The following is an 11,302-nucleotide window of genomic DNA, read 5'->3' on the forward strand; positions in this document are numbered from 1 at the left end:
CAATATCATTTCACATGTTGAAACATAGTGGGTTTGTCATTCTCTCAGCTGACACTGAGATGAAGCAGGAAAGAAGCAGCTGATATTTGGACAGCACACATGATGGAAAGGAGGATTTCAGTTGATGTGCACATGAATGATTTGTGTTTCCTCTGCAGGTGAAGGTAGAAAGTGTGTGTGAGCTGAATTGAGCAGCATGGATCAGTGTGAGGACAGAGAGGAGGGAGTCCCTCCCTCTAAAAGCACTCTGTGTGGGGAACATGAGAGCCAGACCAAAGCTCAGAGGTGAGATGACCATCTCTAACTGTCCATGACTCTTCTCCATGTCACAGCTCAGTACTCACATCACTGCTCCATCATTATTCACAGGAAGAAACGAGGAACTAAACGTAAACATGAACCTGAACCCAGCTGTGTGTCCTTAAAGAGTGGCCGGTCCAAACATCCCCCCATTAGTTTTAAAGCCCACCAGGCATCTGCTGCAGAGAGGTGAGTTGTTAGTAACATGAACTCTTTGATTTAACAGCTTGATATTGTTGGATAGAAACTGCAGTGCAAACACGTCATTCACTCAATCCCATTTAAACTGTCTCTCAAAAACAAGCCTTTGGTTTCTAAACAACTGAAAATCCACTTCAACAAACAGGAAGTGATACTCGTGCTCATGTTTTCATCAGTTGTGTTGTGCTGTATGCTGGAGGAAGTTAGAGGAGGTAACACTAACTTTGCTGCACAGATTTCAACTTTACTCATAAAACTCAGAGCATCAAAAATGACTCAAACACTGGTTATTATTTTAACTTCTAAAAACTAAAGTCACTCTCCTCTTTTCTATAACTCAAACTGTAATCTGCTAAAATGTAGAAAAGAAAATTTCCTCTCTGACTTTGAGCCTTTTGGAGATCAGTTCATCTTCTGCTCACTGAACTGTTGACAGAAAGAGAAATTTGAAGCTTTTCCATGTAAATGTTTGAAGGCTTTGAGCATCCATCTGTCCACACAGGCTGTGCTGTTTGACTTGCTGAGTTGAGTCAGCTGTTGTCTGCTGCAGAGACCAGCATCATTCTGTTATTTTGTGTGCTGATCCTGATTTGGCCCTTTATGTGATGATGAAGTCCATTCCAGATAAACAAAGTTAGCCAAACTATTAAGGTGGCAGGAAACTGAGAAAGCCCTGGAGTAAGATGGCCGACGTGTCAAACAGCTGTCAAAGGCAGCATGTAGTAGTCACGACTACCTAAAAAACAGAAACAATAAGCTGCAATCATTGATTAGAGGGAGGCTCTTATTTCACATCAGATCAGAGGTGACATAATTTTTACTGTGATACAAATGATGTGCGACAGCTGAACAACGAGCAGTAAAATGAGAAAAGCAAAACTTTCATTTTTAATTTTTTCTGAACTGCAGGGCAAGAATGAGAGTTTTTGCTTTTCTAGTTTTACTGCTTGTTGTTCACTTGTCGCACATCATTTGTATCACAGTACTAAAGGACTATAGAGAAATGATTGGTCTGTGGTAGTGGTAAGTGGTAGTGGTAAGACTGCACACCTTTGGACTGCACACCTTTTGGAGCTTGAGTCGCAAGTTCGATTCCCACCCAGTATCCAGTAAGGGTCCTGGCTAGACCCCCCCATGCTAAAAAAAGGAAAAGAAAAAAAAAAGCCCTGGAATGGCGCGACTATGTCTGCAGCCTGTCCGCAGTTCAGACACGAAACCCCAGACACAAAACCTTTCACTACATGTGGTACTCTGTATGATTGTGTATGTGACGAATAAAGCTTGTTTGTTGTTTTGTTGTAAAATCCTCCTTCTGTGGGGGCTGGCAGAGCTGTTTGAATGGTCGCCTGTTAAGGAACACAAAAGGATCAGTTATTACTGAGGTTTGCAGAGAAATTTACTGCATCAGATAACCTAAAAAAAAGCAAGGCTGTGACCATTGTTGCTATGAGTGATTGTTTATTTGCAAAGTCAGTAAATATTGTGTAATTTGCATTGCTGAAGTTTTCAGAGCTGTGATAGGTTTAGCTCCATCCTTCAGCTGTCACTGATGCTTTACCCCAGATGTTAACAACAGAGCCCCGTATTTGTGGTTGTTTCTGCATATTACTGCAGCTTATCCCAGCAGCCATAGTCTGTTGTAATTAACCAAACCTCATCCAAACTCCACACAGAAAAGCCCTGGCCCTGGCCAAACGGTGGACTCGAATCCTCGATGTTCTCACTTTGAGGTGATGGTGCTAAACGCTGCACCCATTCAGTCAAAATAAAAGTCAAAATAAAACAGGAAGTACATGACAGACAGAGACCCAGACCAGACACGAACGGAGGGAATACTGAGTACAGGGACAGGAGCGACATGACTGACTGGGGAACAAGACAAACACAAGGACAGAACTAAACCTACACTAAACATGGGGCACCAGAACAAAACCTAAGAACTAGAAATCCCAGAACAAAGAGCTAGAGAGCTAGAAATACAAAAGAGAAACCAAAGTATTAGCAGTCATAAGCTATGATGAAATTAAAAAATAAAAGTACAAAACTCAAAACACTGGGTCACCGACCTAGGATCGTGATAGAAGGCCTGTGGTACATAGCTGATTATTAGAGATAGGGTGATCATATTTAAGATTGAAGGATTAATTAATTGCAGGACTTCTTTGAGCAGTTTTGTAGGAATGGGGTCTAAAAGACACGTTGATGGTTTGGAGGAAGTAATTATTGAAGTTAACTCAAAAAGATCAATAGAGAAAAAGACTACATAAATATCAATACTTTGAAAATTAGCTTTGCACAATGATAAATGTGAACATTTTTTCTCTATTAGTTACATTTTGAAGTCATTACCAGTTACAGTTAAAGGAATCCTTGGTTCTGACTCTTTGTCAGCCAGGCTAAAGCTCTTTTTCCAGGTAAAATAATAATCTTTTAAATTGGTGTGATGCCGCTTATCTGCTTTGAGGAGCGTGTTTGAGAGTTCTACAAGGGAGTTAAGTACTTTTGATTTGAGGCTTTATTTTTCAGAGGAGCCACAGTATTCAGAGTTGTATACAGTGAGGATGTAACACTACTAACAAAATAATAGACCCCTGTGGGAGAAGAGTTCAGGTAGCTCTTCTGCAATCTGTTGATGCAATGCATTGAAGAAGATAACAGTGGAGGAATTATATCCTTAACTTAGATACAGCATTTTCAGAAAGACAGCTATTGCAATGAAATGTACTCCCCACTGTTGTGCAATCCATTATTGTAAATTTAAACGTTATTAGGAAATGATCAGACAAGAGAGGGTTTTCAGGAAATACTGTTAATAATCTCTTTCTATGCCATCTGTCAGATAAAAGATCTACAGTTTGATTAAAGTGGTGGGTGGCTTTTACAGTTTCAGAGAACCCACCCATCCATCCATCCATCCATCCATCCATCCATGTTCTTCTGCTTATCTGAGGCTGGGTCACGGGGGCAGCAGCCTAAGCAGAGAAGCCCATACCTCCCTCTCCCCAGCCACCTCCTCCAGTTTGTCCGGTGGAACACCAAGGCGTTCCCAGGCCAGCTGAGTGATGTAATCCCTCCAGCATGCCCTGGGTCTGCCCCGGGGCCTCTTCCTGGTGGGACATGCCCAGAACACCTCAGCCAGGAGGCGCCCAGGAGGCATCCTGGTCAGATGTCCAAACCACCTCAACTGGCTCCTTTCAATGTGGAGGAGCAGCGACTCTACTCTGAGCCCCTCCCGGATGGCTGAACTTCTCACCCTATCTCTAAGGGAGAGGCCAGCCACCCTTCAGAGGAAGCTCATTTCCGCCACTTGTACCTGTGATCTTTTTTTGGTCACTACCCACAGCTCATGACCATTGGTGAGGGTAAGGATGTAGCTCGACCGATAAATTGAGAGCTTTGCTTTTACACTCTGCTCTCTCTTCACGATGACGGACCGGTACAGCGTCCGCATCACTGCCGCCACAGCAGCAATCCATCTGTCAATCTCCCACTCCCTTCTACCATCACTCGTGAACAAGACCCCGAGATACTTAAAATCCTCCACTTGGAGCAGGAACTCGTCCCTGACCCGGAGTGGGCACTCCACCCTTTTCTGACTGAGGACCATGGCCTCGGATTTGGAGGTGCTGATTCTCATTCCCACCACTTCATACTTGGCTGCGAACCATTCCAGTGCGACCTGGAGGTCATCACCCGATGAAGCCAACAGAACCACATCATCTGCGAAAAGCAGAGAAGAGATTCTGAGACCACCAAAATGAAAACCTTGGAAGATTGCTGCCACTCCTCCTCTGTCTGTGCTTCGAGTATTCTCACAGTTGGTGTAACTCAATAGCCTTGATCAATTTAAACTAATATAATTATCCTGTTGTAGTCAAATGTATGATTGACTATTGGGAAGCAGCTGAGTTAGATCTAATTAGCAGCTCTGCAGTTGAGTTTGAAATGAAATGAAATGAAATGAAATTTGGAAGCCGGAATAATCTATTTCATCCAAAGTTATTGAGCTGAGAAAGGACTAACAACATCTCGGAGGGCTGATGTTGGTATTTTGTTGGAAGACATTGTCATGTGTAACTGGGTTACTCCTCCCAGTGATCTTAATTGGACCTCAAGTGCTTGAGGTAAGTCCTGAGGTTGAGGTCTTTAAAGCATGTATCTGAGATGCAATTTAAGGATTTTAAAACTTTTGACTTCAAACCTCTCTGATGATTGATGCTCAGCAGAGCAAATAAAACGCAAAACAAAAAAACTGAACAGTTGATTCTCTGTGGGATTAGTTGAACTATTAGTAGTCACCTAAATCACTGTCTTTGCTGAAATATAATTGACTGGATCTTTATCCTGTGCTTGATCTAAATCTCCATGGTTCCTCCACAGAGTGGACCAGGAGAGCTCAGAGGTTCCCAGTGGTCAGTCTGCCCAGCAGCATCAAACACAGCTGGACTCCATATTTATGGTCTGTACATGTACAACAACTACTTTTACATCTATTCTGTTCACGGTCATCTCCATGCTGCTCTTTGTAGACCAGTGGATCGTCAGTGTGTCCAACATGATCTGATGTTTGGATCCATGATTTCACTCTGATTAGCTCATTTATAAAGTATTCTGTTCCAGCTGCTGGAGGACAACATCATCACTTTTGTGAAGAACGAGCTGAAGAAGATCCAGAAGATTCTGAGTCCAGATTACCCAGAATGCTTAGAGAGTCAGAGGGAGGATGATGAACAGAGGAGGAGGAGCAGAGAGGCATTTGTGAAGGTCACAGTGGACTTCCTGAGGAGAATGAAGCAGGAGGAGCTGGCTGACCGTCTGCAAAGCAGTAAGAGAATTTCTCTGAAAATTTAATCTGCTTGATGACTGGAACATCTATCCAAATACTTATTTTGTGGGGGTAGAAATTTGCATGTGTATTTCAGGGCTCGCAAAATCGCTAGCCCGACGTCCCGGGGCTAGCGATTTTTCCAGTCGGGCTACCAAAATCTATCTCAGCCCTGCCCGTCGGGCTATCATAGGAAGGAAAAATATATGTCAATGCTTTTGCAGTCTTTCGGAAATGTAGCTGGGTAATTATGTCATTGGCATCGGTGAGCCACTGTCAATATATGACACATTGAAATCGCGTTTGAATTTGCGCTTGTTTTTTGCTTTCACTTTGCAATCGCGTGAACTGTGTATAGAGCACATGTGTCAAAGTCAAGGCCCGCGGGCCACATCTGGCCCGGCGTACATTTATATCTGGCCCGCGAGATCATTTTATATAGATGTACTATTATTGTTATGCATGGCCCGGCGATATGAGGCGCTAATAATATACAAACTACAGATCCCATAATGCAGCGCTGCAGCCTCCTTGCTGAACGCTAGGCTAACTGGGAATATTCCCGCGTCAATCAAGTCAAACTTCTGTTATTGCGAAGCTAGCCGCTCACAATGGTGGAGAGAAAAGTTGATTCTGAAAGCAAAGCCTTTCAGCGCCAGTGGGTGACTGAATATATGTTTACAGACATTGCTGGTAAACCCATGTGTCTTATTAGTGGAGCTAACGTGGCTGTAATTAAGGAATTTAATTTAAGACGGCACTACGAGACAAAACGTCAGGATAAGCTGAAAAACCTGAATGCAGAGCAGAAACTACAGAAAGTAGAAGAGCTAAAGAAGAATCTGACATTTCAGCAGACTTTTTCACCAGAGCAAAATCACAAAGTGAAGCTGTTGTGAAAGCAAGTTTTATTGTAGCAGAGGAGAAAGCCAAATCAGCCCGGTACCACTCTGAAGAGCTGCATGATGAAGGTGTGCGACGTCTTGTGTCCAGACAAAACGCAGATTTTGGCAAATGTGAGCCTGAGGAGAAAACGATTGCTGATCGGGTTTGTGAGGTGGCCACTGATTTAAGAACACAGCTGTGTGAAAGAAGCAAAAACTTTATTGCATACTCTCTTGCTGTGGATGAAAGTATAGACATGATGGACATTGCACAGCTGGCCAGCTTCATCCGTGGAGAGGAAATATTGAACATTAAATCGATGCACGGGACAACGACAGGAAAAGACATTTTTTAAAACGTATGTCAAAGTGTAACCGACATGAAACTGCCCTGGGACAAACTTGTTGGACTTACAACAGATGGAGCGCCGGTGTTGTGCGGTGAAAAAGGCGGACTAGTCAGCAGGATGCGAGTAAAGATGCAGGAGGAGAACTGTACCGGTGAGTTAACAGCATATCACTGCATCATACACCAGGAAAGGCTAAAGTCCTAAAAATGGAGCATGTAATGATCACCGTAACGCAAACCGTAAATTTTATCCGAGCTAAAGGTTTAAATCACCGTCAATTTCAGTCTTTTATGTGGGAAATAGATTCAGAGTTTGCCGACATTCCTTATCATACAGAGGTCCGTTGGCTGAGTTGGGATAAAAATTCTATATAGAGTTTTTGAGCTCAGCAGGGAAATCTGTCAGTTCATGGACATGACATGTGTGATGCGGTGAAGGCATTTCAAGTGAAGCTGTCACAAATGCACCAGTGCAACCTGCCTCACTTTCCCTGTTGCCAAGTAATGTTGAACCAAGTCGGCGGACTTTGCTGAAATGCACCTGTGCAGATTCAGATGGAGCTGCAGTGTAATGATACACTCAAGGGAAAGTACGTCACTGAATGGGCCGCACAGTTCCATTCCTGAAGCAATGCCCCAGCTCCGCCTACATGCGGCTCCAACCTTGTGTATGCTTTCATTTATTTTTTCTGGGGTTTTTGGCTGCATGTTCATATTTCTAACTTGCATAATTTTGACAGGATATATTTTTATGAAGTGCAAAATATTTAAAGTTAAAGTTTATTTTTTTTAAGTTTATTTAATCTGGAATAATATTCCTGTCTGTTTTTATTCATATTTATGTTTAAAAAACGTTGTTTTGGTGTGTTCAATAAATGTTTATCTTGCTTGGCCCACGACCTAAAGTGTGCCTTGAGTTTTGGCCCCTTGTGCAATTGAGTTTGACACCCCTGGTATAGAGAGTGACAGTACTGATTGGTGAGTGACGATAATTTGCACACCAATTCCTCTGACATCGTCTTATCAATCGTTAGCTTACTATGCAAACATGACAAATGAACTCTCCCGCAGCAAGCTTAAACATGTGAGAGGTTGATCGCGCAGAGAATCGCTCAGCGTTATGTGAGTGCGTGTGTAAAAGCAGCAGGATATATATTTTAGTTCTGCTGAGCCAAACAAGACAGGTCAGGGTGAAGAAGTGACAGCCAAAGAAAAGCCAACCACAAAACGGAAAAGTTATGACAAATCAGACTATGAGGCAAAAAGAAAGTGCAGCTTTATGGTTTCATGGACAAAAGAATTTCTGTGGTTGCAATATGACAAGCTAAATAACCAGGGCTGCACATAAGTGGTCCACAGGTGTGCATTCGCTGTCAAAATAAAAAACGCGCACAAGATAAGAAGTTGCAACGCGCGTTTGCGTACATAAGAGTTTTTGGAGGACAGACATTTGTTTAGAACTCTTAAAGATGTCGAAGAAGCTCCTTTAAGCAATTACTTTGGTGTTCCTCCACCTCCAAAGAAATGTCAGAAGGAGTCCGAACCACAAAAGAAGCGCGTATTCTCGGAAAAGTGGTTGCAGGAGGTGAGCTGGCTTCAAACAAATAATGAATGCACAGAGATGTGGTGCAGAATGTGCCGTGAAAATCCCACTCCAGCGGACAAAAACAGTGCCTTTTATATGGATGCAAACGCGCGTTTCATCTTCTTATCTGGTGCACATCTTTTATATTGACAGCGAATGCGCATATGCGGACCACTTATGTGCACTCCTGTAAATAACATAATGTTCTGCCGGGTGTGTTGTTGGTTTCTCTCGATTTCTGAGTCGACAAGTGCCTTTGTTACTGGGACCAGTAATTTTAAGAAAGGCCCCCATTAGAACCCATGAAAAATGCAAGAAATGCATTATTGCTCAGTCTGCAAACATACTAAAAATCAACCTGAAAAATATGTTTAGAACAGCATACTGTGTTGTAAAGAGTGAACTACCATTGGCAAAATGTAGCAGTCTTTGCAAACTTCAAAAAGCAAATGTCCTAGATCTTGGTTCCACTTACCTCTTACCCGTGACTTTAGTGGAAATTTCAAATTCAGGATCTGACACAAACTGATTCATGTTCTACATAGTTCTTACAAGTTCATAGAAATTTCTGTTCAATTAGAACCAAGTATTTGAGTTGATGATTGTAATTTTTATACAATGTTGTAATTTGTGTTTCAACAATTTTTTAATTAATGTTTTGTTTCCGTTACAATATATGTATAATATTGTAACGGAAACAAAACAGGAAACAAAACATAAAAAATTGCTCCCTTTTTTATTCGGGCTACTTAAATTTATTTTGGACTACCAAAAACTAAAGAGTTCCTGCCCGAAGGGCTACCAGGGATTTTGAAATTTTGCGAGCCCTGTATTTGATAAATTGTTGTTGGAGATAATTACTCCATTGTTCCTTTAGGAACTCTCATTGGAGTTTGTCATCATAACCTTAAATCTGCACTGAAGAAGAAGTTCCAGTGTGTGTTTGAGGGGATCGCTAAAGCAGGAAGCCCAACCCTTCTGAATCAGATCTACACAGAGCTCTACATCACAGAGGGAGGGACTGCAGAGGTCAATGATGAACATGAGGTCAGACAGATTGAAACAGCATCCAGGAAACCAGACAGACCAGAAACAACAATCAGACAAGAAGACATCTTTAAAGCCTCACCTGGAAGAGATGAACCAATCAGAACAGTGCTGACAAAGGGAGTGGCTGGCATTGGGAAAACTGTCTTAACACAGAAATACACCCTGGACTGGGCTGAAGACAAAGCCAACCAGGACATCCAGTTCATATTTCCATTCACTTTCAGAGAGCTGAATGTGCTGAAAGAGGAAAAGTTCAGCTTGGTGGAACTTGTTCATCACTTCTTTACTGAAACCAAAGAAGCAGGAATCTGCAGCTTTGAAGACTTCAGGTTGTGTTCATCTTTGATGGTCTGGATGAGTGTCGACTTCCTCTGGACTTCCACAAAACTACAATCCTAACCGACCCTAGAAAGTCCACCTCAGTGGATGTGCTGCTGACAAACCTCATCAGGGGGAAATTGCTTCCCTCTGCTCACCTCTGGATAACCACACGACCTGCAGCAGCCAATCAGATCCCTCCTGACTGTGTTGGCATGGTGACAGAGATCAGAGGGTTCACTGACCCACAGAAGGAGGAGTACTTTAGGAAGAGATTCAGACATAAGAAGCAGGCCAGCAGGATCATCTCCCACATCAAGATATCACGAAGCCTCCACATCATGTGCCACATCCCAGTCTTCTGCTGGATCACTGCTACAGTTCTGGAGGATGTGCTGAAAACCAGAGTGAGAGGACAGCTGCCCAAGACCCTGACTGAGATGTACATCCACTTCCTGGTGGTTCAGGCCAAAGTGAAGAAGGTCAAGTATGATGGAGGAGCTGAGACAGATCCACACTGGAGTCCAGAGAGCAGGAAGATGATGGAGTCTCTGGGAAAACTGGCTTTTGATCAGCTGCAGAAAGGAAACCTGATCTTCTATGAATCAGACCTGACAGAGTGTGGCATCGATATCAGAGCAGCCTCAGTGTACTCAGGAGTGTTCACACAGATCTTTAAAGAGGAGAGAGGACTGTACCAGGACAAGGTGTTCTGCTTCATCCATCTGAGTGTTCAGGAGTTTCTGGCTGCTCTTCATGTCCATCTGACCTTCATCAACTCTGGAAAAAATCTGCTGGAAGAACAACAAACAACCCCCAAGCGGCCTGACTTTTTAAAAACAAAAGAATCTTTCCACCAGACTGCTGTCGACAAGGCCTTACAGAGTCCAAATGGACACCTGGACTTGTTCCTTCGCTTCCTCCTTGGTCTTTCACTGCAGACCAATCAGACTCTCCTACAAGGTTTGCTGACACAGACAGGAAGTAGCTCACAGACCAATCAGGAAACAGTTCAGTACATCAAGGAGAAGCTCAGTGAGAATCTGTCTGCAGAGAAAAGCATCAATCTGCTCCACTGTCTGAATGAACTGAATGATCGTTCTCTAGTGGAGGAGATCCAACAATACAGGAGTTCAGGAAGACTTTCCACAGGTAAACTGTCTCCTGCTCAGTGCTCAGCTCTGGTCTTCATCTTACTGTCATCAGACAAAGATCTGGATGAGTTTGACCTGAAGAAATACTCTGCTTCAGAGGAGGCTCTTCAGAGAATGCTGCCAGTGGTCAAAGCCTCCAACAAAGCTCTGTAAGTAAATATGTTACGATTGTTTCATTCTTAAAATCGTGATTCTCCTTAACAAAAAAATCAGATGTGATCAGTTCAAAGAACCTAGCCTTTAAAAAAAAACATAAAAATAATGAATTTAATGATCATCAGTCACTCAGTCACATAAATTATACTTCTAATGTTTCACTCCAGCAGGATATTTCAGCATTTCTGATAAATGTTTGTCTGTAACTCTTATCAAAGGACAATCCAGTCCCAGCTTATAAGAACATGAGCTCTGATACTTCAGCCCCTCTGACAGGTTTATTATCCTCCTGTTGTTCACTTGTCTCCAACTCCAGGAGTTTTGTTCTTTTTTTCTAAAGCATTGACTTCAGCTACCAGACTGTACCTATATCTTTTTCTGATATTTGTAATTTAAAGTTTGGGTTTTGTCTCACCTTCAGTACAATCCCCAATCTTTTCTTTTTAAATATAAATCTCTGCTATGGCTCTCCTGATTGCA

The 11,302-nt window shown here is 42.6% G+C and overlaps 1 long non-coding RNA gene and 1 pseudogene across 1 annotated transcript; both read left to right on the plus strand.

Annotated features, from left to right (window-relative positions):
- The first annotated feature begins 222 nt into the window (after nucleotides 1-222).
- On the plus strand, nucleotides 223-4,942 carry LOC120437731. Its single transcript, XR_005611368.1, has 3 exons — nucleotides 223-285; nucleotides 370-489; nucleotides 4,882-4,942. It is a non-coding gene; the product is annotated as an uncharacterized LOC120437731 (long non-coding RNA).
- Nucleotides 4,943-5,272: 330 nt separating this feature from the next.
- LOC120439047 lies at nucleotides 5,273-10,819 on the plus strand (annotated as a pseudogene).
- Nucleotides 10,820-11,302: the final 483 nt, after the last annotated feature.

The sequence above is a fragment of the Oreochromis aureus genome, linkage group 3 (assembly GCF_013358895.1).
Source record: "Oreochromis aureus strain Israel breed Guangdong linkage group 3, ZZ_aureus, whole genome shotgun sequence".
Classification (NCBI taxonomy): domain Eukaryota; kingdom Metazoa; phylum Chordata; class Actinopteri; order Cichliformes; family Cichlidae; genus Oreochromis; species Oreochromis aureus.